Source organism: Artemia sp. Qi Xiang Cuo, chromosome 15 (genome assembly GCF_049724085.1).
Source record: "Artemia sp. Qi Xiang Cuo chromosome 15, ASM4972408v1, whole genome shotgun sequence".
NCBI classification, from domain to species: domain Eukaryota; kingdom Metazoa; phylum Arthropoda; class Branchiopoda; order Anostraca; family Artemiidae; genus Artemia; species Artemia sp. Qi Xiang Cuo.
The window spans coordinates 24,664,211-24,689,653 of NC_142808.1; the positions used below are offsets into that span (position 1 = coordinate 24,664,211).

Here is a 25,443-nt window from a genome sequence, read left to right on the forward strand (position 1 = left end):
TATGTGACCGAAATATCTGGTATTTTTTTGAATTTCTATACACTGTCTAATAAAAAGGATTTAATCTCTATTTTGAACTTTTATTTTATCTTCATGGAAAGGCAGTGTGGTTTCCGGAATTATCTACGATTTTTTAAATCTTTCTATTCCCCCCCCCCGAACAAAAATCCTGGATACGACCCTGAGAAGGTGTAGCAACCCGTATCAAAACAACCATCCACATAATAGTAATATCTCCACAACCATATATTAAAGCTTGTCCCACTACCTTTTTTTTACAAGCTTAAAACTATCAGAAATCAGTGACACCAATTCGTGAAAATTTGTTTGTGTATTGGGGGGATTTCTTAGACCTTTTTATACGAAGGTACAAAAAAAAGGCAATTGTCTAAATCTAGGGAGGGGGAGGGGCTATTTTCTCGTTTTTAAAAGAAAATACAGAAAAAGGTATTTTCAAAATATATGTGGAAATTATCATAAAAGTAGGGACTGGAGGGTAGGCACACTCCTTAAGCCTTATTTTTGTACTCTAGAGATAACTATTTTCAATAGTAAAGGCTACTATTCAAAAACTTCTCCTAGAAGTAGCAAAAAAAAACTGGAAAAAATGCACACATAAAATGAATTTCCGAAGGGAGGGCCTAAAATTGTAAGAAATGAAATTTCAGGTTATCAATTCACGACTTTACAAGACATTGTGGACTCTCTGGACGAACAGTATCCTTGAGAGACGCCGCTTTCCTCCTTCTTTCTACTTACAAGAATAAAAATATAGTCTTATGTGTTATGTTTAAAATTATCTTCGCAATAAAATGGAAGGTGCTGCTTCTCAGCACCCCAATTACAACATTTAGTCCAAATGCATAGTTCATGCACATGGAGTTAAGTTATTGGTATACCCTTCTCCCCTCCGTATTTATCAACAGAACATCTCATCAAAAGCTTGAAAATTTGAAAGATGGGAGCTATTTCAAAACTGGAGGTTCTATATTCCCTGTTTTTCAATTGTTTCAAACCGGTTGTTTATTTTAGAAGTTTTGTGTGATACTATTTATAACCTTTTTTGGGCTAAAATTACTGTTTTCTGCCACAGACAGGCAAGAGTTTCTGTCTTGCTGTGAACTCTTTTGATGTTTAAAAGATTATTACAATGTTAAAATTCTATTTGAATGAGCTCTACCTGTTAATATATGACCCATTTGTTCAATACTGTCATCCCTGCTGACAAACAAGACATAAAAAAAGAAAAAAAAACGCATCAAAGACCAAAAAAGGATACTTAGCGAAGTTCCTAATAGGCTGAAACCTATACTCCTAGAGTCTAGGCGAAAATAATCATATTGTAAAAAAATTCTTATTCTTATAAGAATATTATAAGAAACCTTAAAAGAACTTAGAATGTTATCAAGCGTAAGATAAAATCCCACAGTCGCACACACAGGCAAATAATTTTTCTTTTAGATTGTAGTTTTAAAATATTTCAATTAATTAGAATCAGTTGACATAGAGATTCTACAGAAAAATTTAAATTTTATGTAGTTGCAGCATGAGCGTCTTCATATATTTTCCGAGAGGAGGACTTAGTTTTCATTTCTAATTCATTTCATCCAGTTTTGGTTGTTAGGTTGTTTTTAAATCCTTGAAAACTTAGAATAATTTTATTTTGATCCTGGAGACGGACTCTGAATGGAGTCCGAAATATCTACGATTTCTTTGAAGTTTTTAGCATAGGCCTTAAACTGTTTTTGATAATTAATAAAGTTAGTTTCTTCTCCTAGAATCCTGTTAGTTCTCCACAACCTCTCTAAAGAATTATTCAGTCTAGTTCTAAGCCAATCAATCAATAAATCAATTTTTTCAACCAATAAATTCACAACAAAGATCGTTTTACTTTCTAATCTAGAAAAGTTGGCTATAGAAGATACAGTCCTTATTTTTATTGAAACTTTTTAAAGCAGCAAAGAATTGAAACACAAATTAATGAGGCAAAAGACCTTAGTCAGCTGAATTTCCTTTCATGGTATAGTCTTCATACAAGAATGCAATAAAAAAGTTGTAAAATTCAACCATTAATCTTTTCACATTATCAACAACATTTTATGCAGTTCGCTGGGCTCTCATTGGATAATATCTTGGATGATCCGTCCTATTAGGCTGCGCGATAGCGATGCTCCAAGGTTTTTAACATTAGATCAATAAGAATATTACGAGGCTCTTCGAAAAATGCGTAGCTAGCGCCAATGTTTAGCTCGAATCATATGATAAACACAGAAATATTTGTGAATGTTTTTAACTTACGTTTTTTCTCCTTCTCATAGGTGATTGTGTGCTGGAATATCGACGAATTGTGTATTACCCCCTAGACGTATACTGAATGTATCCTGAACTATATTTATTCCGGTATACCTTCAGTATACGTAACAGGAGGCGATACTGATCAACATAATATCCATCCTTCTATGTGCTTTCGAACCCATGCACGTGACACTTACTCTACGAACCCCATTTGTGTTTGAAGTGATGACAGTGATGTGCCTCAGAACCTAAATTTGGATTCAAATATGGTAAATAAAGCGTTTGAATTTACTTGGTCTATTATTTTGTAATTAAAGATTTATGCTTTGAAATAAATATAGATGTTTTAATTATTATTAGTTTTAGCATTTGTTGCAAAAAAGACATAGGCTATATATATATATATATATATATATATATATATATATATATATATATATATATATATATATATATATATATATATATATATATATATATATATATATATATATATATATATATAACTAGGAAAACAAGAAGATATTCAATTTTGCAAACTTCTGCAACTCGATTATTATAGTGTTGTAAAAGTTTCAAACCCCTATCTACAAAAATAAAAACCTTCACATTTATCCACAGAAGAATTGCCAGATATTTTTTTCCAGGAGTGGCCTTATCGAGCCTTTGACAACAAAATATTGAGTAAGGCTTTATTCAATAAAGGATAAAAAAAAACCTCTAATTCTTGTTTAAAGTAATAAAAAGACCGTCACGCGAAAAAGGGGTAATTTTTTGTAAATTCGTGGCATAAAACAACAATTTTGGAACGAAGTATTATTTGCAGAGCAGTGTTTTGTTGCTCTAAACTATTAGGAGGGACAATATTAGATCTTTCCTAGGTTGAAAGGGGGTCTTGGAGCTTCTAAGACTGCATTCCTAGACTCAGATAAATATTGAGAAGTACTTTGGATGAATGCGAAGAGAAATGGGGGAAAACTTTACCTTATAACCTTCCTTCACTTTGAGGAACATATTTTGGTACTTATGTGTTATATAATACACACTCGAGAAGTGAAGTCTGGTGAATTCTAATGATATAAAACAAATATAATGAAAATAAATTCGTGGCATAAAACAAGAATTTTGGAACGAAGTATTATTTGCAGAGCAGTGTTTCGTTGCTCTAAACTGTTAGGAGGGACAACATTGGATCTTTCCCCGGTTGAAAGGGGGTCTTGGAGCTTCTAAGACTGCATTGCTAGACTCAGATAAATATTGAGAAGTACTTTGGATGAATGCGAAGAGAAATGGGGGAAAACTTTACCTTATAACCTTCCTTCACTTTGAGGAACCTATTTTGGTACTTATGTGTTATATAATACACACTCGAGAAGTGAAGTTTGGTGAATTCTAATGATATAAAACAAATATGATGAAAATACAATACTTCAGTAATAAAATTATGAAAACTACAACAAAGAATTATGGAAGGGGGTCGCCCAGAGCACATTATGTTAAATACGTAACCTAAACTAACCTAACCAAAATACCAAGTAAAAATTTAATTAAAATATAGCTATAATGTAGTCTCCCACCGAGCCGAAGCTAATTGTCTGGTATAAACACAGTGAAAACCGTGGATTGTCTCATGTTCGCGACACAAGTTTTCGAGTGTGTATTATATAACACATACGTGCTTATATTTTGAAAAAGTTTGTAGCATGAGTGATGTAAAGTGAGGGGTCCCCTCTTATTGTAAATTTAGTTTGCAATGTGCTGTAAAAAAAAAAACGGGAATGAATACTGTATATACATGCTTATATGTAGGGAAGGCAGGGGCTGATCCAGGATTTTTTTTTTAGGGGGGGGCACATAATAGGTTGATCCGATAAAAACATTTTTAGGGGGGCGCTAAATAGGTTGATCCGATAAACTTGCGTTTGGAGCAAGTTTAATTAACGCAAACTTGGGTTAATTAAGTAAATTACACTACTTTAGACTACGCTAGGGGGGCGTACGCCCCCTCCCCTCCATGGATCCACCTCTGAGAGAAGGGTGGGTGGAAGTTTGGTCAGATTTGCTTAAATGATGATGTAGGTTTCTTCCATATAACCCCTTCCTTTTTTAATGGGGTCTTATTTCATATTTTAAAACCACAAATTACCCTATACTAATGCATTCTGGCTTGAAATTGAAAACTTGATGAATTTTGCCTATTTGGAATCAACAGAAAAACTCCATTTTTATGCATCTTAATGGAATTAAAATCATGTGTTTAGAGTTTCGGCTATTATTCTATTTACTTGCAGTTTGTACTATTTAATTATGCTTCTCAAGGAAGTTATCAAACTATTTATACTATTTATGGTAGCGATTCAAATCGTTAAATTTGAAAAAATATTCGTTTTTAGTTTTACTGAAAATCTATTTTTAAGCCAATCATCTGAATAAATAGCCTGCATTCATTCTTGAAAATATCAGAAAAATTCCTTCTTTCGCTATCATTTCTTTTTGCTTTGTGCATTATTTTGACAATGAATATTTTTTAAACAAAGTTTGTGTCTGTGTGTGTTTTTTTAAACTGATATTTTCCATCAAATGGTTAATTAACTTATGCTTTATGATGAAAAAAAAAAAAAAATCAGGATTCTTTTGGGGAAAAAGCATGAGCATGTAAAAAGTTTGTGAAGTTTCTAGTTTTCAATTTCAGCAAGGAAGAGGCTCATTTTTCTGTACTATTGTTACAACGTGATAATCTAAAACAATAAAACGATTACATCAACTGTTCCGATGCCCATTTTACCAAGTCCATAAAAGAGACAGCAGAATTTATTCAAAAGGAATATTTATTGATTTGTTTGACCACTGAGAAGATTTATGAGTGGATTTTAGACTGGAGTTGGTCAAATTGGATTTTATAAAGCATGTAGTGCTGGGTAATAAAGACGTTTTTGAGTATTTTTCTTGTATTAATCATTGCTTTTAGGAAATGAAGAGGTTACTGAAATAAGATAAAAGCCATCAACATTTTAATGTTAAAACATTTTAAATCTAATAGACTTTTCATGGATTGCAAAATTGTTAAAAATAGAATACCTTTTGAGACATAATTTTTTCGTGCCCAGAACAGGATATATCGGGTATTTTTACAATTAAAGAGATTTCCAAATTAAAATTAACAAAGCCATTTGTGGGAATGAGTTTTGCTCAAATAATACAATCTCTAAAAAATACGGTGCGTAATTAAATAAAGAGGCTTTATTTTGGTTAATGGTAAGTAAAAAACAATCCAGGTTAGTCTCTGGGTTAGTATTACTGAAAGATGTTTTAAACCAGTTCGTGGTAATGAACTGTAAGTAAGGAGCGACACGGCTCAATGGTAACCAAAACTCTAAAAAACGGAATTTTGATACAAATAGATACATCAAAAGAATCAGATTTTAATTTTCAAACATATAAGTTTCGTTAAGTTTAATCTTACCCATCAAAAGTAACGTTCCTGAGAAAATTTGGCTGATTTTCGAAAAAGGGGGGAAAGACCCCCTAAAAATTATAGAACCTAAATGAAAATCACACCATCATATTCAGGGTATTAGAAAACCTTACTGTAGAGGTTTCAAGCTCCTATCTACAAAATGTGGAATTTTCCTTTTTTTGCCAGAAGGAAGGTAACGGATGCGTTTTTATTTGTTTGTTTGTTTGTTTTTTGTTTTTTTGTTTTTTTTCCCAGGGGTGATCGTATCGACCAAGTGGTCCTAGAATATCGTGGAAAGGCTCATTGGAACGGAAATTAAAAGTTCTAGTGTCCTTTTTAAGTGACCAAAAGAATGGAGGGAAACTAGGCCCCCTCCCACGCTCATTTTTTCCCAAAGTCACCCGATCAAAATTTTGAGATAGCCATTTTGTTCAGCATGGTCGAAAATATGATAAAAATGTCTTTTAGGATGACTTAATCCCCCAAAGTCCCCGGGGGAGGGCTGAAAGTTATGAACTTTACTCAATGTTAACATATAGTGTTGGTTATTGGGAAGCATACAGACGTTTTCAGGGGGGATTTTTTCTGGTAGGTGGGGGAAGGGGGTGGGTCGGGGCTTATATGGGAGGATCTTTCCATGAAGGAAGTCTTCATGGGGGAAGGGACATTGCTATTAAGGGGGCGCCGGATTTCCCAGCATTATTAAAGAAAAAGATCAGAAATTAAATAAATAAAAACAAGTTTTTCAACTGATTTCAACTGATCAACTGATTCAGATTAAGGGGTCATTTTTATAGAATTGGAAAAAAAATTGAACTTTAGCTTAAAGAGCAGGATATTGACTAGGGAGCAACCCCCCTAATATACGTGTTAAAAATTTATGAATATAGAAGTTCGTTACGTAAGTTAATTCATAAGTTACGTATATTTATTACTAATAAAAACGTTCGTAAATAAAATTAAACAAGTTTCGAGAAAGCCATTTAACCAAATAAAAGTAAAATTAATATGCACATTTTGGTTTAATGATGCATGTACGGTGAGCCGAAATCAAAACCTGCATCAATTCAAAAACGTTCAAAAATAAAATAAAAAAACAAGTTTTTTCAACTGAAAGTCAGAAACGACGTTAATACTTAAAACGAACAGAAATTATTCCGTTTATGAAGGGGGCTGTCCCCTCCTCAACGCCTCACTCTTTACGCTAAAGTTTGACTTTCTCACAACTCTATTTTTTTAAACAATCAAGAAACTTTAGCGTAAAGAGCGAGGCGTTGAAGAGGGGACAGCCCCCTTCATATACGGAATAATTTCTGTTCGTTTTAAGTTTTAACGTCGTTCCTTACTTTCAGTTAAAAAAAACTTGTTTTTTTTTATTTAATCTTCCAATTAAAGCCCAAGCTTAGCAACAACTTTCTTTCACAAAAATTTTCATGTGTTCCTGCCATTCATTTCAACATGATGATTTATAAGCTGATTTGCATGGAAAAGATACTGCGGTTGTGAAAACGAAATTTTTGGTACCAGTCCAAGCTTTACTAGTTGAATCATTGATCACAATTTCTTTCCAGTGGGAAAACCACGGATATCTTAGATTTTATGCCTTCATGACACGCGAAATTACGGCTTATTTCATGGTTTAATTCTAATTGGTAGAGTCTTGAAGAGAGCATTGGGCCGGCAGGAATCTTTAATTAAAAAAAAAGAGTATAGCTTTATGAAATCACCAATCTTACTGTCGTTTGTACTACAATTTTACAAATATTTTGTGGCTTTCTTACAAATTTAATAGCATTATGCTTTCATGACACGCGGAAAACCCCCGTAAATGGTGGGGGCTCGTAATTAAGATTATACCATCAAATCCAACCTATAAGAGAGCTCATTGGAAAGACAGCATACGAGAGAACTATTTTAGAGATTTCAAGCCTCTATCTGCAAAAATGTGAAATTTTGCACTTTTTCTGAGAAGAATGATGACAGGCTCGTGCTTATTTACTTGTTTATTCCCCCAGGGGTTATCACATTGAACTATTGTCCTAAGAAATCGGGGGAGGGCTCCTTTGAATATAAATTAAAAGTTTAGATATTTAAAGATTGCGCCATGGCAAATCAAAGAATATCAATGTACGAGATCCGCCATTTCCTTGGGACGGCATACCCAATAAGTGTGACCCTGAGTAACATTATGTATTGATAACACATTGGAACTTTGCTATTCAAGAATTTTACGTTCAACTACGATGTATAAGCATCTTCTTCAACAGCTCGGGTTCAATTCATCTTCAACAGGCCATTCTCAGGTTATAATGCTAAAGTTGATAACACCTTCTTATTCTCGAGCATATAAAAGTGTTGATAACCCTTGGAACTCCAAGGTCTAATGATGCCTCCTTCCAGCACTGTATCAAGAGATGAATTTTGACCATTACCGAAAACCCTGCCAAAGAAAATTAAGAAAGGAGACCAAGCTTGCACGTCCTGACTTGTATTGATAGATATTCCGTGAAAAAAAAATATTCGAAAGAACGCAGCCGGTCGCATTAACAAGGGAAGCACCATTTGCCTGAACGCTGAGTCTGCCAGAAGCATACCAGCAAGGATGTCTAGGAGAAAATGGAAAATTGTAGTAAACATTTGTTTCTTCATAAAAATAGAGAATGTCCATGGAAAATAAAGGGCGATCAAACAGTTCGTGGTAACGAACTGCAAGTAAGGAGCGACCCGGCTCAATAGTAACCGAAACTCTAAAAAACGGAAATTTGATACCAGTAGATACATCAAAAGAATAGGATTTTTATGTTGATTTCAAGTATATAAGTTTCATCAAGTTTAGTTTTACCCATCAAAAGTTACGAGCCAGAAAAAATTACCTTATTTTCGAAAGAAGGCGGAAACATCCCCTAAGAGTGATAGAATCGTAATGAAAATCAAACCATCAGATTCAGTGTAACAGAAAATCCTACTGTAGATGTTTCAAGCTCCTATCTGGAAAAATGTGGAATTTTGTATTTATTGCCAGAAGACAGATCACGAATGTGTATTTATTTGTTTGTTTTTTTGTGTTTTTTTTTCCCCAAAGGTGATCGCATCGATCCAGTAGTGCTATAATATCGTGAGAGGGCTCATTTGAATGAAAATTAAAAGTTATAGTGCCCTTTTTAAGGGACCAAAAAACTAGAGGGCAACTTGGCCCCCTCCCACACTCTTTTTTACCAGAAGTAATCTAATCAAAATTTTTAGATAGCCATTTTGTTCAACATAGAAAAAATCTAATAAATATGTCTTTGAGGAGGAATTAATCCCCCACAGTTCCCGGGGACGAGTCTGCAAGTTATGAACTTTGCCCATTGTTTACATATAGTAGTGGTTATTGGGAAGCATACAGACATTTTCAGGATGTTTTTTTCTTGGGGGGAAGGAGTTGGAGAAGGGGGTAAGAGCAGGGGTTTACGTGGAAGGATCTTTCCATGAAGGGTGTTTCCTTGGGGGAAAGGGCAATTCTATGAAGGGGGCACCGGATGTCCCAGCATCATTAAAAAACGCTCAGGAATTAAATTAAAAAAACAATTTTTTTCAACTGAAAGTAAGCAGCAGCATTAAACCTTAAAACGAACAGAAATTATTACGTGTATGAAGGGATTTGCCCCCTAGTCAATACTTCGCTCTTTACGCTAAAGTTTTTTTAGTACTTTCAAAAGAGCTACCTATTCTAATTAGACGGCCGTTGTGATTCAGGGATTTGTGATTCGAACAAAATTCGAACTTTAGCGTAAAGAGCGAGACATCGACTAGGGGCAGAGCCCCCTCATATACGTAATAACATATACGTAATAAAAAAAAGCGATACGGCTGAATAGTAATCGAAACTTTAAATAACGGAATTTTAATGTAAATATATATATATATCAAAAGAATGGGCTTATAATGCTGATTCGAAATGAATAAATAAAAAGGAACAAAAAAATAGACGGCAATAGGACCCCCCCCCCGCCTTTTTTTCTCAAATTCGTACGATCAAAATTTTAAGAAAGCCATTTAGCCAAAAACAGTAAAATTAATATGCAAATTTCGTTTTAATTATTCATATACGGTTATATAATTTCAAAACCTGCATTAATTCAAAAACGTTCAGAAATTAAAAAAATAAAGTGTTTTTTTTTTTTTACAGAAATTAAGGAGCGACAATAAAAATTAAAATGAACAGAAATTATTCTGTATATGAAAGAGGCTGTCCCCTCCTCAATGCCCCGCTCTTTACGCTAAAGTTTGACTCTGTCTCTCAACTTTATTTTTTTAAACAATACAAAAAATTAGCGTAAAGAGCGAAGCGTTGAGGAGGAGATTACCCTTTTCATATACGGAATAATTTTTGTTCATTTTAATTTTTAATGTCGCTCCTTATTTTCTGTTAAAAAAAACTTTTTTTTGTATTTAATATTAGATTGAACCGAACAGAAATTAGCTTGTACGAGATGAATGAATGAGTAATTTTTTTCAGTTAAAATTGTTTGACTTGACCCGTACAAAGTATTTCACTATCTAATCTACAAAATAGAGCACAAAATATCAGAAGATGAAGAAAATACTAAATAACACAAAGGAACAAAGAAAAACAATGAATAGGCAGAATTTACTAATAGGAAGTAAATACAAGAGAAAAAGAAAAAAAAAGGAATCCTTATACAATATCCAGTCTCTTGGTTCGATTAAAATATGCCAGAACTACGTACCAAGCCTCTTTAATAAACCAAATAAAATTAATATGAAAAATATCAGAATGAGAAAGCTCTTGTATTTTAAATTGCATTTCGGTCCTTTCACTTTCAAAAAGTTTATGCTCAAAAAGAAAATACAAAGTCACAATCACAACCACAATCACAAGTGAAACAATTACTTTTATTAATTCTGACTGTTTGACTCTTTCTCACAAACTCTATTATCTAAAACAATATAAAGCTTTTTTCAACGCCTCGCTCTTTAAACTTAAGTTTGACTCTGTCTCACAACTTTATTTTTAAAAAAAATAAAAACTTTAGCGTAAAGAGCGAGGCGTTGAGGAGGGGACAGCCCCTTTCATATAAGGAATAATTTCTGTTCGTTTTAAGTTTTAATGTCGCTCCTTACTTTCAGTTGAAAGAAACTCGTTTTTTTATTTAATTTCTTTACGTTTTTGAATTAATGCAGCTTAATTTTAGCAGCTTAATTAATTTTAGCAATAAAATTGCTAAAATTAATGCAGCAGTGTAAGTATAGAACTTCCAAGTTTGAATTTTGTTATAATTCTTTAAGAATGACCTCTGAATCAGAAAGAGTTTAATTAGAATAAATAGCTCTTGCGAAAGTGCTAAGAAAAACTTTAGCGTAATGAGCGAGGTATTGACGACAGGGTGAACCCTCTAATATACGTAATTATTTCTGTTCGTTATAAGTTTTAATGTTGCTCCTTACTTTTAGTTGGAAAAACTTGTTTTTAAGATTTAATTTCTGGTCGTTTTTTAAATAGTGCTGGGAAATACGGCACCCCCTTCATGGAAAATTCTCTTGCCCCATGAAAAATTCCTCCAAAAAAGATCCTCCAATGTAAACACCTCCCCCAGCTCTCCTTTACCAAAAAAATCCCCCTGAAAAAATACGTATACTTCGCAATAATCTATACTATATGTAAACAATGGGCAAAGTTTGAAACTTGCAGCCCTTCCCCGGGAACTTTCCCCCAGCCCTTTCCCCCGGGAACATTCCTCTGGGGACTGTGGGGGATTAAGTCATCTTTAAAGATATAGTTTTTACATTTTTCGACTATGCTGAAGAAAATAGATATCTTAAAATTTTGATCGGGTGACTTTGAGAAGAAAATGAGCGTGGGAGCCCTAGCTGCCCTCCAATTTTTTTGGTCACTTAAAAAGGGCACTATAACTTTTATTTTCCATTCGAATGAACCCTCTCATGATATTCTATGACCACTGGGTCGATACGATCACCCCTGGAAAAAAAACCGAAAAAACAAATAAACACACATCCGCGATCTTTCTTCTGGCAAAAAAAAAAAAATACAAAATTTCCCATTAGGAGCTTGAAACTTCTACAGTAGGGTTCTCTGATACGCTGAATCTGATGGTGGGATTTTGAAAATAAGGAAAATTTTATCAGGCTAGTAGCCTTTGATGGATAAGACTAAACTTGATAAACCTTATATATTTGAAATCAACATAAAAATCTAATTCTTTTGATGTATCTATTGGTATCAAAATTCTATTTTTTAGAGTTTCGGTTACTATTAAGCCGGGTCGCTCCTTACTTACAGTTCGTTACCACGAACTTTTCGATGTAGGAAGGCATCCTTCTAAAGCCGTTATTGTCTCCTTTTTAGCGGATAGAAAGCTTTGAAACCATAAGGATTCTTTGGACAGAAACTAACTTTCTTACAATTGTTTTTATTATTCAGCGCTGAAAACCACACAGCTATTGCATATAAAATGGTGGATTCAATAGCAGCTTTATGTAAATTTCTCAGGGTAAATGGTTTAAGACCCCAAGTGGCTCTGGTGGCACATAACATTTCTATTGAATGTTGCCAGGCAACTTTTACTTTACTTTCAACATGGTCTTTCCAACGCAATTTTCTATCCAGAATTAATCCCAAATATCTTATTTTATCATTTGTTTGCATTCTATGACTTAAAAATTGAAGGTTGATCTGAAGAAGGGGGGAGGCAGACTTCCCGGAACTATTTGAAAAAAAAATAGAGATTCAATAAGAAAAAGTTTTTTTTCAGCTAAAAGTATGGAGCAACATTAAAAGTGAAAATGAACAGAAATTATTCTGAATATAAGGGGGCTGCCTCTTCCTCAACCATCGCTCTTTACGCTAAAGTTTGACTTTTTGACCTGATTCTTTGGGAAAGATTAATCTAAAAACAAGTTTTATCTAAAAACAAAATCAAAACAAGTTTTTCAAAGAAAAGTAAAGAACTCCATTAAACCGAAAATGTGCAGAAACAATGTCAAATAATCTTTCAATCGTAAAACTACTGCAAATCGCCAATTCAATAAATAAATGAAACCCAAAACAAAACAGGAATTACAATATAAAAATAACCGTGTCAAACTCAAAACAATCAAAATTTAACAGGATTAGGGCTGACAAACCCCATGCCTTGTCGAGACCGGAACATAATTTTCACTTCAGTGAAAAAAAATGACCATGGAATGTCAATTTAGTATGCATATACGGATATTTTTCCCTTGAGGTTTTAATAATTTTGTATTTATTAAAGTAAAAAAAGTGAAAAATTTTTAAATGTATTTTGTTTTCAGTAAAGTGCAAATCATGTTCCGGTCTTGAGAAGGCATGGGGTTTGTCAGCCCTACTCATGTAGATTTTTGCCTGTTTTGAATTTGACTCGGTTATTTATAGTTTTACGCTTGGAAGATTATCTGAATTTATTTCTGCTCATTTTTGATTCCTTTGAAAAACTTGTTTTGTGGGAAAAGTTTTTTAAATTATTTCGGTTTACTTTTTATTAACATAGTCTTTTTCATTGAAAAAAAATTAGTATTTTACATCTTTTCGGTTTTTTTTTCTACGAGAATCCATAGTTCGGCTTGCTAATTTGTATGTTGGGGAAACTTTTTCAGAAATTTTTAATCTTTGACACAAATAGCATTGTTTAATGTAATTTATACCTCCTCAAGTTGACTTGAAAAATTTAAACTTAGTATCGTTCCCAAAAAATTTTATCTATGCCCTTTGACAACCTAGATACACTTGCCCTCTTTTGATTCATTTAAATTGTAAGAGCAGAATCGGTAATAATAGTAGCCACAAAAGTTTCAATTTAATACTACTACTACTACTAAAAACTCACTGTAGCACCAACCCACCTGAGGCCAACACAGCTATGCACGCTCCTCCTCCGTCCCAATCTATTCAAAGCCTCCCTCTCTACGCCCTCCCAGGAAGTTCCCGCTTCCCTTAAATCCTTCTTTATGACATCCTTTGAACTTAACTGTGGACGACCTGTTTTCCGTTTAGCCCTAGACGGTTGGGCAAACAGGACAATCTTTGGCAATCTATCATCCTTAACCCGCAGAACGTGCCTTAGCCATCTGAAACTTTCTCTCATTATAGCCCTCGAAAACGGGATTGAACCACACTTTTCGTACAGCCTATTGTTGAAAATACGGTCAGTCAGAACAATCCGTAGGGAATTTCTCCAACAATCCGTACCCAGAACAATCTGTAGGGAGGTCCTAAGCTTCATAACCATATATGACCACTGTCATCACTGCAGCTTCTATTATTCTAATCTTGGTTTGCATCAGACTTATCTTCCTACTCTTCTAAACTTTTTTTTAACTTTGAAAAAAAAAACACCCTGAACCTTGGCTATTTTACTTTTAACATTTACTAATAATACTAACAAGGTAAGTGAAGATATGCCTCCAGTCGTTCTTGATATTTTGCTGAGGTGTCTTATTGGCAACCAAACACACAGTGCCTTTTGATACAGTTTTAAAGCAACATTTAGTTTTAAAGTATTTAGGCCAATTACCTAATTGTGGGGGGGGGCTGCTTGCCCTCCAATCTCTTTTGACTCTTAAAAAGGGGACTAGAAATTGTAATGTCCAATCAAATTAGCTGCTTTAAAAGTTTCAATGGTATTTCTAGCTATTAAACTGCGCTTTAAGAGCTTTAAGATTTCACCGTAAAGAACGAGGGAGGAAAGGGCAGGCCCCCTCATTATGCGGAATAATTCATTTTCATTTTCAGTTTTAATATTGCTTTTTATTTTCTGTTGAAAGAACTTGTTTTTTATTAAATTAGTAATAGAGATACCACAAGGCACAATTTACAAGAGGGATAGCTAAATTACAACATTGAAGGGGATTAGCAGTAAAGCAATTTTAGGGAAGAAACTTACGCGTATCAAATTAAGTAAGTATAAGAAAAACAACACACGAGAAGAATCCATTTGGGCAAGACTATTTTCGGAACGGCTCATCAGAAAATGGTCTTCAGTTTACAAGGCAAGAAATACCAGCAAAACCTAGAAAAGTAAGTGCTCAAAATCATAGCCATAACCCCGGAAATTCAAATATTAAAATGGACAGGGATAAGACCACACGCTACTTTACTTCTATTCACTCCTTTACAATATTACTATTGCAAATGTTGGTTGAAGAAAAGAACTGGACCACTAAAATCTATTCTAGGAGAAATTGTAACAGAAAGGTTAACACAGAACTATGAAGGAAAAATTGAAGCTGATCGTGGAGCAAACTATCGAACGTTTCTGAAAAGTCTAAGGCACAAATATAAAACTATTTTCCTTGGAAGATTTTACAGGTAGTAAAAAATATGGAGTCAAATACACACAGGGACAACTCACCCTCATAGAAAAACCAAGTTGGTTCTCACCAACGCTTACAGTACCTCGCTAATATAACCACAAATAGTAACAGGTCTATACAAAGAAAATCAACTGGTTATTTTTTTTTTTTTTTTTGCATTAAAGATTAGCCCCATACTCAGAAAATTGGTCAAATGAAGCCAAGCTTAAAGCAAATAGATATTGCCCCAAGTAAGGGCCGTATTACCACCCCTAGAAACCACTAAAAAGCAGAAGTGTTATTTTTCTGTTACTTAAAACTAAATAATGTATTTAAATGGAACACTTTGCTTACCTGGCTCTTTTTTTCCCCCTACATTAAAAAGAAACGTAATGAGCCCATTAACCTCAATGGTAGGGCACCATTGATAAATGAAAATAAAAAAAAGTGACCCGACACGATTTGACGAAACAGACCCAACATTTAATAAGCTTGGTTAGTTGATTTGTTTTCCAATAGTTCCTAAGCTGTTTCCAATGGAATTCAAATGAATCAACTGAGGCTAAACACAATGATAAACTACTTTAGTCATAACTAGAAACATTGCAAGGCTTACAAACATGATCGTTATTATTCCTAAAAATCAATTGTGACCTATGCAGGCGATACTTATATTTAAGAATCGCTCTGTCAAATGTGTGTGAGGAGCAAATGGTTGAATATATGCACAGTAGCTGATACAATTATGTCTATTGATCCATCCCGTGTAGTAAAAAGGCGTTAAGCTGCAATTCTCAGTTTTGAAGCTGTTAAATTTTGGGGATTTATCCCTTAAGTCATGTAATCATTTTTTTTATATGCAATAGCAATGACTATTTTCAAAGAAAAATTCGGACCGAAAATTGGATCAAATCAAAAATAAAAGTATTTAGGGTGAGAAGATTGAACTTTGATTTTTTAAAAGTACTTTTATGAATATTGATAATATAAATCTGCTGGTTTGTCCCATGGATGCCCAAGGCTTTCTTATGTTAAAAAGTTTTTGTAAATGTCACCCTTGGAAGCTTATCTTTACAGTAATAGAGTAGGTAAAAATTTTTAGCCCCTACTTACATCGTAACAAGACAAACTGTCTTGAACAGTAAAATTTGTGAATTCGACAAACGCTTTGCTTGAATTAAATAATAAAAACCAAATCTTTTCAAATTGAAGTAAAGAACAATATTAACACTTAAAAATGACAGAAATGAGCTTAAACTCACTGGGCCTGCCTGCCTTCTCAATCCCCCGCCCCTTACGCTAAAGTTTATGGTGCTGTATTGAGAGCATTTATAAATGCAACAAATGTAGTTAATTGATAATTGCAAATCTCTTTACCAAATAGTCTTTTAAATATTTGAGCTAAAACTTTAGTGTTAAAAGTAAATGTTCCATAGCCTCCATTTTCGAGGGTTGATGAAAATACCTTTTATTATCCCACTGAAATTGCCCTTGTGATTGAGCTTCTATTCTGAAAGCCTCGGGGACGAAAAGTCAAAATTAAGCATGCCGAATCATTTCTATTAGGCGAAACTGTCAATGTTGCTGTTCACTTTCATTCGTTTCATTTTATATTTAATTTCCGTTCATTTTTAATATCATGCCTAGTACCACCCTTAAGCGGAGGGCACTACTGCCCCTTCCAACTCGCTCTTTACCTTAAAGTTTAACTTTTGCTGAGCAACGCTTCAAATAGAAGAGCTATTTTAGTGCAAATGCTTTTTGAAATAAAACATAATTTTTAAAGATAGAACATTGTATCCATAACAAGAAAACATCTACATTTTGCTATTACAAACTGCGTGACGGCAGGATTCTCACCCTTTTCTACACCCCTTTTCTCACCCCTTTCTACACCTTTTTTTTATTTACGTTTAATATTCGTGTAAAAATGTTTAAATCATCCTTGAACGATCCAGGTCGCTCCTTACTAACAGTTCGTTACCACGAACTGTTTGAAAGATCTCTGAAAATCACCCCCCACCTAAATGTTTTTCTTGAGGGGGGGGGGGGGACATAAAAAAGAATTTTAGGATTATTCTTTTATGTTTTTCCTGGGGATTATTCCCAATTTTTTAAGGGAAAAATCTCCCCCTCCTTTATTTACAGGTAAGCAGATGAACCTAATTTTTAAAGTTAAAACTCGTACTGTGGTGCGATGTTCTTTCCTACTTAATAAGTGTACTAGAATTTTATTTCCCGCTCGGTTAAGTGTTCCTCACATATCTTAGAACCATTGATTTGGTACTATCAGCCTGGGAAGAAGATTAAAACAAAAAAGGAACACACAGGCATCCGTGCCCAACTCTCTCTCTCTCTCTCTCTCTCTCTCTCTCAAAAAAAAAAAAAAAAAAAAAGAAAAAAAAAAAAAAGATCTTTGTGGAAAGGCTTGAAATCTCTGAACTAGGGTTCTCTGATTTGCTTCTTTTTTATTTTAAGCTTAATAAATTTTATATAGTTGGAATCATTATAAAAAGCTAATTCTTTTGGTGATATATTATTGTCAAAACTCTTTTTTATATTTTCAGTTACTATTAACAGGAGTCACTAAATTTACAATCCGTGACTACGAATTGTTTGATACCTACTGATTTCGAAATCCCTACTGCAAATCCACTTAATTTCATGACAACAAATAAGTTAGAACGTAATGACGAAGTCCAAAAGTTATGAGCACAAACGAGTTTTTACGATCTTTCGGCCAATGGGACAGTAGGTGAACAAACGCATCTCTTTATTGGTAACTTGGCTATTGAACGCATAAATGTTTCGAGTTTGGGAACTTTGGTGTTGGAAATAAGGTGTAATGAACTGCGAATTAGTAGTTGTCATGGGAAGATGTCAAATGTAAAAAAAGGAAAAAATAATGAGGGGTAATTAACTAAGTTTTTTTGTAATGTCGAACATAAATATATTTCACGGGGTAATATATTTCTTGATTCTTTGAGTTTTGAATACTAAAATAAACTAAATTAAATAATAAAAAAGCAGAAGAAGCAAAACCTAGTAGATACCCCAAATGCCTGGGATATAGCAAAATTCCTCAAGGTTTAATTTTGTCTCTTTGAAGGTTTTCCCTAAGAATATTGCCCCCCCCCCTTTGGCATAGCCTATCCAAATATCTCTGCTGAAGAAAGTTTATGCTTATGTGTCTGAATACAAACTTCAAATAAAATTCTCGGAAACTAAATCCTTATAAGTCCAATTTGACTTACAATTGTACCTATTAATTCCATAGAAAAACTTCTTGAAAGTAGCCTTCAAAACGAAAATCAAAATTGTCTTTTGTCACCTGACTCACTAAGGCAAGAATATAGCTCATATACGAAAGCACCCATAGGGGAGAACAAAGAAGGTTCAATCCCCCATCCTAGGTTGATAGAAATGTTTTAAAGAATGCAATGTTCTGTAATGTTCAGAACGATGGGTTGTCCACTCTCAGAAGCCTTGTACACCAGGTCGTGCGTGCCCAGCGTGGCAGAACTTTATCAAGTTTCGTGGATTGTGCCAAGCGTGGCAGAAGTCTGCGGTGCAAAACGGCGTTTCAAGATCTATAGCAGGGGTGGAAAGTGGACAACCCCTTGATTCAGAAAGACTGTGATACTTTTCTCACACACAAGAATTCCTGCAGATTCTCTGGGGTTAAGTGACGAACTGCTTTCGCAACAATCCCTCTACATTCCTATATTGGAAACAAAATCATGGGGATGTGCTTGTCAAAAGCGCTGTAGCCTTTGTCCGACGTGGAGGTATATGTCCAGAGCGATTTTGAACGAACGAAAAGAGTGAACCAAAGCTGTTCGCTTTTACAAGAAAATACATCATTTCCAGGAAAACCAATAAGGGAGGGGAGAGGGCAATTGCCCCTCCCACTAGACTTTGAAAAATACCTTGTTATTTCTGTTTTATAGCTATTTTCCATTTTAGCTATGTGCTCTATTAAAGCAGCGAGACTGGCTAACTGGTCATTTTCATTTGTTACCCCTATGCTTCTTTTTTTTCACAGTTGTTAAATAGTACTGGACTCCTAAAACTTCTAAAAATGGTTTCAGATCCAAAGTACACCGTTAGAGCCACCTTGGCCGAAAACCCTATAAAGGAGACTTGCAGTCCCTTGGCTTGAACAGCAAGGAAAAGGCATTGGCTTGAAAAAGAAGGAAAGTGGTTGTAACCACGATATTCTGAATCGAAAGATTTAATCGAAAGATTTGTTTTCGTTTTCTCCTTCTCCGCAGCTAGCGGGTTACTGGAACATCATAGAGAGCATGGCTCATTTTAAAGGAAATTGCTACATATAGTGTCTTTTGTAACTAGCAAAAAATGATTTTTAGGAATAATTTTAATCGTTATTGCAGCGGTAGCTGCTAAGTAAGATAATTAAGATCTATGGTTACCCCCTGTTTTAGGTATATTTGATCAATGTTTTTCTGTTGTTGTTTTTTTTTCTTCATTAAAAAAAAATCTCTTGTCCACCCCTCTAAATTTTCGTGAATCGGTACCACTGATCATTTTATGATTTTACATTCTTGTGTTTTCGTTTAGACTTAAGTTAGAGGGGGACTAATCCAAATAGACACAAAAAGCGGCAGGGTGGGGAGTTTGACTGCTTCAATAAAACAATCCATTAACTGTGTGCTGGAAAAGCACCAAATGTGAATATTTAATACAATAGTTTATTCTTCCCTTAGGAAAATCTAAATCTCTTGCCCCACCCTCCTAAAAAATTAAAATCTTAGTAAGGTCTCTAAAAATGAAGCCATTTATTTTGAAATGGGTATATTCAAGGGGAGGATTGGTCAAAATAAAAAAAAATCAGGCATGTTACTGGAAAATTGATGAACTGTCTGCATATATTCTGAAAAATTAAACTCAACAAAAAAAGAAGATATCGTCTGCATTTTCCGATGGAGAATGATTATTGACGTTTTTTTCCGTCAGACAGATTCGTTATTGTCCCTCCACAAATGTGACCAGTTAAAGGGAACAAAAAATATTACTTTTATGAGTGGGGTTGTCCCCTTCTCAATACCTCGCTCTTCACGCTGAAGTTTTGTAGTATTTCTAAGAAAAAAAGCTTCATATTGTTTTAATTAAATGCCCTTATTTTCCACGAGCCGTTCTTAAAGAATTGGGACAAAATTCAAAATTTTAGCGTAAAAAGAGAGGTATTGAGGAGGGGACATTCCCCCATATACGTTATATCTTCTGTTTGTTTGAATTTTTGATGTTGCTCCTTACTTTTAGGTGAGAAAACTTGTTTCTTCTTCTTTTTTAAATAATGCCATGAAATCTGGCCCCCTCTATGAAAAATTCCTTCTTCCTATGGAAAGTCCCTCTGTGCAAAATTCCTCTCATGTTAAATACACCAAGAAAATTGCCCCAAGACAATTCCATTCTCGCTTAAAATTCACCCCGAAAATTTTTGCGGACGTTTCCAGTTGATAAATTTATCTTGGCACACTTTCATTTAAAAATAACTTTAGTTTCTGATTTTTTTTTAATTCATGCCGGAAATCCCCCTTCCACAAAAACTGTTTCTAGCAATCCTCCCCCTCCCTAGCAGAAAGTTGCTCCTACAGAATATTCCCCCTGAAGAATTTATACCGCAGAAAATTTCCCCTTAAAAAACTTCTCTCGTAGAAAATCCCATCCACGGAAATATCTTATAGACAGTTCCAACCCGGTAGAAATTTCCCTCTGGCAATTCATCTTAACATCTCTACACGTAAAATTGATCCGGCAAAGAGATACTTTTGATCTATTGATATCAAAAATTCAAAAATTGAGCCGCATCGCTCCTTACTCACAGTTCTTTACCACGAACTGTTTGATAAACTAATGCTAGGGGACAGGGCCGTATCCAAGATTTGTTTCGGGGGATAGTACTTTCTTTTTTTTGTGTGTGGGGGGGGGAGGGTTACGAAAGCAAACTTTAAAAGCGCATCGAAATTTGTTTTTACGTATTTTTGTTATGTTTTTACGAGTCAGACAAAAATCTCGGTGGGGGGGGGATAAACCCTCTGTTCCCCCTGGACAAGACCTGGCTAATGGATATTTAGAACATATTGGATGTTTTTAGTGGCATATTTTGGAACATGATTTAGTTTTACACCCCCTCAACTTTTCCGGAAAAATAAATCTTGATACCCTGTTCTGTTCCTAAGACATTTTAACTATACTATTTTGACAATCTGGATGCAATTACATCCTTTTGGTTTAGTTACAATAGTAAGAGCAGACGTAGTAACATCAGTAGCCCTGAAAGCTTCATTTATATACCCTTAGTCATTCTTAAGATATTGAGATTTTTAGAGGTTAATTTAAATAAAGACAAATATAAACTTTTACAAACTGTTAACAAAGTGCTGGCTATTTTATGTACATACAGCATAAATAATATTTCTTTTGAGCCGATTTTTAACTTTTTCTTAGCTCTGCTATAAATTTTTAGGTACAGCCCTTTCCTTAATCTTAAAAAGAAAATTTGGTTCCATTTAATAGAAAAAATCGCACATTCTAGTGGTGGAAATTTCATTAAATCTGAATATCTCTATCTCACGCATAAAATGGGAGAAATTTAAAGGTTTTTCAAAGATTCCCAGAAAAGTAGATGTCGGCCTTTAGTTTTCTGTCGTTTATTTGGATTCTTATCCAAGCTGGCAAGACGATCTTCATTCTAAATAGTTTGCCTACACAAACTAAAAAGTTTCTAATGGAAAAGGTTGGGTGATTCTTTAAGGTACCATATCACCTCGAACAAGAGACAGATACTCTACACACACGGACTGAGATATATTTTCTTTATCACTTATTTACAAACTCGGCCTATTTTTGGTACTAAATAAAAGAAAACAAGTTTTTTTAACTGAAAGTAAGGAGCGACATTAAAACTTAAAACGAACAGAAATTATTCTGTATATGAAGGGGCTGTTCCCTCCTCAATGCCTCACTCTTTACGCTAAAGTTTTTTATTGTTTTAAAAAATAAAGTCGTGAGACAGAGTCGAACCTTGGCGTAAAGAGCGAGACGCTGAGGAGGGGAAAGCCCCTTTCATATACAGTATAATTTCTGTTCATTTAAAGTTTTCATGTCGCTCCTTACTTTCAGTTAAAAAAACTTGTTTTTTTTATTTAATTTCTGAACCTTTTTGAATTAATGCAGCTTTGATTTTGGCTCACCGTACATCAATAAATAAAACGTAATTCGTATATTATTTTTTTTTTTTTTTGCTAAATGGCTTTCACGAAACTTTGTTCTGACATAACTTACGAATTAACTTACATAACCAATTTCTATATTCGTATGTTTTTATTACGTATATTAGGGACTTCACCCCCTATTCAATACCTCGCTCTTTACACTAAAGTTCAAATTTGTTAGAATCACAAACCCCTGAATCACAGATAGCTCTTAGAATAGATTGCTCTTTTGAAAGTACTAAAAAAAAATTTGCGTAAAGAGCGAGGTATTGACTAGGGGGCAAACTTCCTCATATAAGTAATCATTTCTGTTCGTTTTAAGTTTTAATATTGCTCCTTACTTTCAGTTGAAAAAACTTTGTTTTTTATTTAATTTATGATCGTTTTTTAAATAATGCTGGGAAATCCGGCGCCCCCTTCATAAAAATGTCCCTTCCCCCACGGAAACATCCTCCATGGAAAGATTCTCTCCCTTAACCCCTACTCCAACCCCTCCCCCACCCCCCGCCAGAAAAAAATAGTCCCTACAACACCCCTTAGAAGTTATAAATGGATGTCCGAAGTGCTTCTAGATATATTGCGGATGCCTTATTTTGTCGACCTGGGTACATATACTACTACTACTACTACTACTACTACTAACAAATCACAGCAGCACCAAGCCGCCTGAGGCCAACACAGCTACGCACGCTCCTCCTCCATCCCAATCTATTCAAAGCCTCCCTTTTTACACCCTCCCATGAAAAGTTACCATTTCCTTTAAATCTTTCTTTATAACATCCTCCCACCCCAAACGAGGACGACCTGCTTTCTGTTTAACCCTAGATGGTTGGCCCAAAAGAACAATCTTTGGCAATCTGTAATCCCTCATCAGCACAACGTGCCCTAGCCACCTCGACCTTTCTTTCATTATAGCCCTAAAGAGCGGTATTGAGCCACATTTTTCGTAGACCCTATTGTTTGAAATACGGTCAGTCAGCCGGGTGCCCAGAACAATCCTTAAGCAATTTCTCTGGAAAACATCTAGCAAATCTTCATCTGCTTTTCGAAGCGCCAATGCTTCAGAACCATATTTGGCTACTGTCATCACTGTAGCTTCTAATATTCTAATCTTTGTATGCAGACTTATCTTCCTATTCTTCCAAACTTTTTTTAACTATGAAAAAACACCCTGAGCCTTGGCTATTCTACTTTTAATACTTTCAGTGCTCCCAAAATCTCCATCAACAGTACTACCAAGGTAGGTGAGGCTGTCCACTTGATCAATCTTTTCATTACCGAAGGTCACTTTTTCATCTTTACTTATTCTTAGCCTTAGCGACTTAGTCTTCTTAACATCAATTTTCAAACCTATTCTAGTCCCTTGAACTCGATAAAACTCTAAAAGTTCATTCATTTTGCTAACACTTTCCTCTAGGATGCTTAAATCATCAGCATAATCTAAGTCCAGGAGACTTTTTCCTCCCCATTTGATTCCGTGGTCTCCCATTGCCTTTGCTGTGCTCCTCAAGACATAATCCATGAAAATAATCCCAATAAAAAGGGATAGAACACAACCCTGCTTAACTTCTGATTTAATACAAAACCAGCTGCTAACCTCATTTCCAACCTTAACCGCAGCAGTGTTATTCTCGTTTATAGCACTAATCACTTTAATGTATTTGTCTGGTATACGATACAAGGAGAAGACCTTTGAAAAAGCTCTTGTATCAACAGAATCAAACATTTGCGCACTATAAAATTGAGGACCAATGGTGTTTGACAATACAAGCACTTCTCAATTATTGACCTAATAGTGAAAATTTGGTCGACACATCCTCTACCTTTTCTAAAACCGCACTGTTCTTCTCTTAAAACTTTGTCTACCGCATCTCTCAGTCTAAAAAGTATCGTATTAGTAAGTAATTTGCTACTTTCAGAGACCAGACTAATGCCTTGATAATTACCACACTCACTTTTATCACCTTCCTTATAAAGTGGCTTAATTAAGGTTTTCCTAAAATTATTAGGTACTTCCCCCTTTTCAAAAATCATATTCATAATGTTCAGTAACTTATTTTTAACCTCAGAGCCACCATATTTAAGAAACTTATTTACCAGCCTATCAGCACCTGGAGCCTTCTTATTTTTTAATCCGTTTAGTACTCTCTTTAATTCTTCCTCCCAAAACAAATGTTCCTTCATATAGTGTCTAAAGATTTACATCACTGCTTCACCGTGAATAGATTCTAGTCCCATGAGGAGTCAAATTGACGAAATTCCTAGGCATTTTTGATGCAAAGTATTTTTAACCCTTCTCTGTTCCCCCTATCCAAGTCAAAATTTGAGATCGGTAGGACACTTACCCCATAAAATAATCTCAAACACTTAAAATTTGATCCTGATCCCTCAAGCCTTCCCAAGATATTACAAATATGTTATTTCGTGACCTAGTAACACATAGAGTTAGTTGATTTACTTCACTGTTTGACCTGGAGAATAGATTGTTTGGTGTCTGCCTCCACTCAATATAAAATTTGAATTTACACTCAATATAATATTTGAGTCCTTGCCCTACCCTTCTCTCTTTTTTTCCACAAAGTACCTGAAAGTTTCAACTCCATTTTCCGAGCAATTACCGAAATATTGTAGATACACATGGTGCTTCGATGACCTGCATAAGGTCTTCTGATTTAGGTTTACCTCTGCCCCTTTCTCTAAATAAATTTCGAGGTCCACTTGATCCTCTACGACCAACACTCCATCAAATTTTTATCTACACTCCCTAAGCCATTCCCAAAATATTGAAGATAATTTGGAAACTCGGTTGCACATAGCGTCATTTCATTTGCTCATTAAAGCGAGTCGTTTTGAGAATATACCCATCGAAAACTCTAGAATCCTTACCCTAGCGACTAACTCTTAAGCTCTCCAAGCTGATCGGACAGCAAGAACAAACATTGTATAAACTATTACTAATACCCGTATAAGAACAATGGGTAATTTAATGTTTTAGGGCCATCACCCCAAGGGCTATAAGGTTGATATCGGACACGTAGGTATACTCATTTGGCATTTTGGTATTTCTAAACAAAACGATTGTTTCAAAAAACTTTACATTATGGCTTCACACGAGATGGT

At 34.7% G+C, this 25,443-nt stretch overlaps 1 protein-coding gene across 1 annotated transcript in view; it reads right to left on the minus strand.

The window, feature by feature from the left end:
* Positions 1–200: 200 nt before the first annotated feature.
* Positions 201–25,443, minus strand: part of LOC148943480 (uncharacterized) — an 87,196-nt gene continuing 61,953 nt past the window's right edge. Inside the window, exon 5 of the mRNA XM_089101146.1 lies at positions 201–2,543. The gene's annotated coding sequence lies outside the window, so the exon portion shown is untranslated. The remainder of the gene's footprint in view (positions 2,544–25,443) is intronic.